Consider the following 6,000-nt stretch of genomic DNA (forward strand, 5'->3'; position numbering starts at 1 on the left):
ACAATTGCAGCATGTACCAGTTGATTCTCTTTGGCTGCTCTTAGCCTCTGGAAGTTTCTTGGAAGCCAACCAAACCTCTAGGTGTAAGGCACATTGGCCTTGATATTTCCATGAGGTTAGATTTCTGGGACCAAAATTTGGGGGGAGGAGGAGAATTGGTAGAAAGAGGAGGAGACCCTTGGAAATGGCTTTGGGAGCAGTATGCTCAATTCTGTTCTGGGATGAATGCCTCTTACTCCCAGCCTTTCACAGTGGATCGCTCTTATATGTCTGCAACCAACATTCAACAGTTTCAAAAATCCACTTTTATTTGACTCTCACAACTATTTTGTGAAGTAGGCCAGAATATCATTCTTATTTTATAGATAGAAATATATTTGTCTGAGGTCACGCAGTTAGCATTTTGCAGAGGCAGGATTCAAACCCACTTTTCCAGAATCCTGGTTTTCTGAGCATAGGCTTCAGAACACTCTACAACCTCATGTTTGGTTAATTTCACACTCCTGGAAGCTGGTTTCTGAGGGGAAAGTGCAATTACGTGAGGTATCATTCTGTCAGGTGTCTGGTGGCAGTCAGCCTAACAAGATCATGCAACAGAGCTGTTCAAGGACATTTTCCTGGACTCTCCTCCCTATTCCTGATGAGATTCTACCTTGATCCACTTTCCAAGTCCAGGCACCATCTTCTACTTACAATTTCCATTCTATTGCTCTTTTGCTCCTGGTGTTTACTCTGAATGTCTCCAGTCTCTGTTCTTAGTGCCCTTACAAAGATCCTGGATTAGATTTCCTTCCTTGAGGCTCTACCTGGCTTAGATGATTTGTGTAGTACAATAGCCAATGACACATGTTTGGCACCTACTACATGTATCAGACATTGCACTAAGGGCTTTATATCCATTCTCTCATTTAATCCTCTCAACAATCTCCTAAGATATTATTTTTCCATTTACAATATGAGGTAATCGAGGCTCCGAGAGTAATTTTCTCAAAATTACACAACTAGTTAAAGATGAAGAACCAAGAATTGAACCTGAACGTGTCAGACTATAAGCCCTATGCCCTTAACCACTTCACCACACTACCTTCTCAAATCTTCATCCTGTGGTCTGATGTTTGGAAGGTTTGGAAGATAGGTCAGCACATGCATATCTCTCAGCCCTTTAATTTTCCAGCTTCCAGTTGCATGGCAGAGATTATCCTCAGAAAGATCTTGCCCAGCTGAATCTGGCACCTGCTTGGTATTCTATAAAATAAATCCTCCTTGAATTGGAATGCATTTATGGCTCTTAAACATGGCTTCCTGGTATTTCTTCTCAAACACATGAGTCTGTGCTCCATTCTTAACAAGTGTCTCCAGAGATTCTTGCTTCTCCTCTTCCTCTTCTTACCCTATAAAAACCTCTGGCATAGGACAGGGAGTTGTAGACAATCCAAATGCACTTAATTGCTAAGATGCTTTCTGGCAGCCTCAGAAACCAAGCTACCGCCTGAGTAATATGGAGGTCATTCAGCATTGGCTGTTTTCATTGTACTCAAGAAGAATGGAGGCTTTCATAATGAAAGAATTCCTGCCAAAATCCTGTTTGCCACTTGTAGCTCTTACAGACATAAAATCAGAGTATCAGTGCAAAGAGGGCCTGCAGAAACATCTGGTTTAAGCTCCTGAAGCCCAGAGCTAGGGAGTGACTTAACTAAGCTTGCACAATCTGTTAGCTTTATCCTAGTCCTTTGGTAACACCGCCCCCACTCAATCCTTCCCCAAGAGATGCATTAGAATCTGAAGGGAACTGGGAATCCTACTTATACCCCTCATGGACTTGCTGATTTATTTTGCCTGACATTAACATTTCTATTGCACAATTTTATATGAAGCAAAGGAAACTTTTATTCAAGTCTCCCAGGGACTTCCTATTTGGGTATTTGCTGTTTGGCCATTTCAAAATGATAGAAGAGAAGCAGGCAAAAGCACATGCCACACAACTCAGTCCAGTCAATGGTGTTCTCTCAAGATGGTGAGTGTCACTGAGTTGGCAGAGAAATAACAACAGATATGGAGAAGTAGAGGCAGAGGTGTTAGATGTCTTGTCTAGCTTCTGAGTACTTGAGAAGCTAGACTATGTGGACCAGTGACCTAATTATAGGAATCTTTGCCTGTGCTGTCATCAGTGTTCTTACAGAACTGCTTCTCACCTTGCAGAATCCCTCTTCTTCGTGCATTCAGGTACAAGGAGTGAAACTGGTGAAGAGAGCAGTCTGTTCCAGATGATAAAAAGTCTTTATCAGAAAGTCCATAGATGTGAGATTTTCTGAAATACTTGGCGCTTAAAAATTAGAATCACTGCACTTTAGGGCAGTGAGAAAACTGAGAACCAAACAGGGAAAAATATATTTTTGGCTGCAAGTGATAAGAACCTAACTTCAATGAGCGAAGCTAAATGGGAGCTTTATTAGAAACATATACTGAGGTATCTAACAAAATCAGAGGAAGATTTTGACCAGTCAAACCACAAAAAAGAAAACAGAATCAGAGGACACACTCTCTCATCTCATGTCTATGCTTCTCACTGCACAATGGCTTTATTTTCTCTTACTACAGACCCACAGTCTGCACCTGGGTTGAGGCTAGGCCATCACAGTTTTAGAACACACATCCTCACATATTTCTCACTCTAAAGGAAAGAAAATAGCTCCAGTTTTTAGTCTTAGGGTAGGATTCTGATTGGTCCCACTTGATCACATGGCCCCTTTACTGATAGTCTTCACTAGAATCACCTGGTTTGGATGAGAAAGCAGTAGTACTACAAAAGAAGAGGTTATTTCCTGAACAAATGTGGGGAGACATGATAGTTGGCTATTATAGGAAATTACTTACCAGAGATCCTACAGCAAATTAGGGGCAGATTCAGGGCTAGAAACAGAATCAATAAAATAATTATTAATAATAATGGAAGCCTCTGAACTCTTGTGTGGTATTGATGTTAACCTCAGTATTACTGAGCTGCTCATTCATTCATACTTTTAAAAGGTTGTTGTTGTATAGGCAAACTAGTTGAGAGCTCTGTGGTAGCTCTAGGGGAGAAATAATGGTGACTTGGACCAAGCTCAAGAGAATGGAAATGATAAAAAGTGGGTAGACTTGAGATCTATTTTAGAAACAGAATCACAGGACTTACTGCAGGATTAGATGTAGATACTAAGAAGAAGAGAGAAATAAGGAATTAAGGATGACACCTAGGTTTCTGTGTAGGTTAAGGCTGAAATCAATTTGGGTCAGAATCAAGAGTTACAATGTGGACATATTAAGTTACAGACATGGAGATGTCCAGTAGACACATGTGCATGCATGTCATTACCAAACTTGGCATTTAAAGCTTCAGGACTTTAAGTCTCTATGGAAAGAGTATAGCTAGAGCAGAGAGCCCAGTCTTTTCCACGTATACTGACTGAATCTCTCTGCTGGGTTGCTAGCCAGAAACTTCAACTGGGAATCAAAACCATTATGATGGTGACTGCGATGAAATGAGAAGTGAGACACATCATTCAGGGGATGGCTAAGAAGTAACCATATGGACTGCTAAACAGCATTAAAACTTCTCCATCCAGATATGTCTTGATTCCTCCAAAGTAGATGCTTTGGGCAACTAAAGAAATGGTGAGACTGCCCTGCTCTAAACCATTTTAACATTTGTTTTTGGGGATTATCTTCAGAACCAGGTTTTAAGACCAAGGAAAATTTGCCAGACTTAGTTTCAGATGACTTAGGGTCACTTCCTTTGGTAGACTGAAAAAATGGCCACAATATTTTACAGCTTCTCCCATCAAGAGATAACATCTGTTTCTCTATCCCTTAAAATTGGGCTTGACTGTGTAACTCGTGTTCAGTCTACCAAAGTCAGTGGGACATTAGCAAACATGATGCAAACAGAGCTTTGAATGTGCTTCTGCACTGGAGCTTGCCCTTTCTTGCTGCTCATAAAACTTCCACTACCATGTAAACAAACCTGGGCAGCTTTCTGGAGGATGGGACCACATGGAGAAAGGCCTTGACCACCCCTGTCATCTCAACTGGGCCCCCACACATGTGAATAAAGTCATTCTAGACTAGCCAGCCTCAGCCAGAAGATTCACCCAGCCAACCCACTGAATCATGAAAAATGATGTTTGTTGTTTTAAGTCACTAAGTTTTGGAATAGATTGTTATGTTCCTCAGAGGACAATTAACTAACCCAGCAATTTAAAGATGTTTCATAATACAGAGGTTCCTACTCTTACTCTTACCCTTTTGAGAAGAATTGTACTTAATCAGCCATCAAAGGTTTGAACTGAAAAACGAAAGCTTAATTGAGGAATGTAAAGCAAAGGCCAGTGGGTATTGGAGGTATTTGGGGGCAGTGGAGTCTTCCTAGGGCCTCTGAAACAGCTCCACAAAGGTGATTTCAGGTTTCCCAGTTATGAGTTCTCATAGAATGATGTACCTTTCCTTCGGCACTTTATAATTATATTAGGAGGATTTCTTTTCAGTGTCTAAACTAAACCACAAGCTACTAGACCATAAGTTTTATGAAGGCGAGGACTGTGTCTGATTTGTCACTGATTGTATCCTTCCACATACCAGACACTAATTTGTTGAATGAGTAAATGGATGAATAAATTCGAGTTTTGCCGAATTTCACAAAAGAGATCTAGGCCTTCAAAAACATCACTTAACAGTATTTGTATCACATGCTCCTGTCTCTTGCATGCACTTCCAGTTACAGGCTGCTGTCTGATGCACCACCTGTGGCAGGGAATCAGGTGTAGATCTGCGATGGAAATCTGAAATCGATGAGAGGGCGGTGCATTTGCCGCAAGTGAGCCATTTCTCGGAAGTCTGCAATTTTGGCTCAAAATGCACGTGCATAGAACGTTTTATGCCAGAGCTCCGAATTCAGACCCACAGCTGTCTGCAGTGTCCCCAAACTGACCTCTTTCCAGCGGGTGAAGGCTGCCATTATGGCTACTTTTGCGACAAGGATGGCGCAGCGGATGGGACCATGGAAGGATGGGCCAAAGCCTCCCTGGGTACGCTGTCTGTGGGTGGCCCTGAACTCTGCGCAAGGATACAGAGAGGAATGAGACGTACCTCTAGGAGCTTGTACCTCTAGGAGCTCAAGTGTCAGTGAGTGCTTCTCAAACTTCTGTACCCCAGTACCCGCAGATGACCGAACATTGCCTATAGAGCCCCAAGGCGCTGGGAGGGCTGTGCATTTGCCGCAAGTGAGCCGTTTCTCGGAAGTCTGCAATTTTGGCTCAAAATGCACGTCAATAGAATGCTTAATGCCAGAGCTCCTATATATATACGTATGCATATATATATTCATCTATATGCATACGTATATATATACATATATATATGGTGGATTTTTGAAGAAAACCTGTGTGGACCCCAGGTCTTTCAGAGAAGACAGGCCGCTCCGAGCACGTCCACCTCCCCGGAGTGTGGACACAGGGCGTTCCAGAGCCACAATTCAACATGATCTCTTTTCCTCCCAGAGGCCTGGGGGCTCCTTCCTAAGGCCTCTGCTCCTTCTTGCTTTCTAAACTTGAAATCAGACTTCAGGACTGGAGCAGACACCTCCTTCATTCTCAACTTTCTGCAAGGACCTGTCGTAAGGGTCCCTGTATACACATCCGAAAAAAAAAAAGGATCAGAGAGGTGATCACACACCTAATAAGTGACAGAGTCAGAAGTCAGACCCACAGGGGTTTGAAGTCTCCCCCAAATTATGTCTTTACGCTCGGTGAAGGCAGTCATTTTGGCTTCTTCCTCGACAAAGATGGAGGGAAGAATGGGACGATGGAAGGGTGGGCCTAAGGATTCCTGGGCACGCTGTCTGTGGGTGGCCCTGAACTCTACGCGAGGATACAGAGAGGAATGAGACGTAGTTTGTACCCCAAGGAGCTCATTGTATCAGCGAGTGCTTCTCAAACTTCTGTACCCCAGTACCCGCAGATGACC

The sequence above is a fragment of the Pteropus alecto genome, unplaced genomic scaffold, assembly GCF_000325575.1.
Source record: "Pteropus alecto unplaced genomic scaffold, ASM32557v1 scaffold25, whole genome shotgun sequence".
NCBI classification, from domain to species: Eukaryota; Metazoa; Chordata; class Mammalia; order Chiroptera; family Pteropodidae; genus Pteropus; species Pteropus alecto.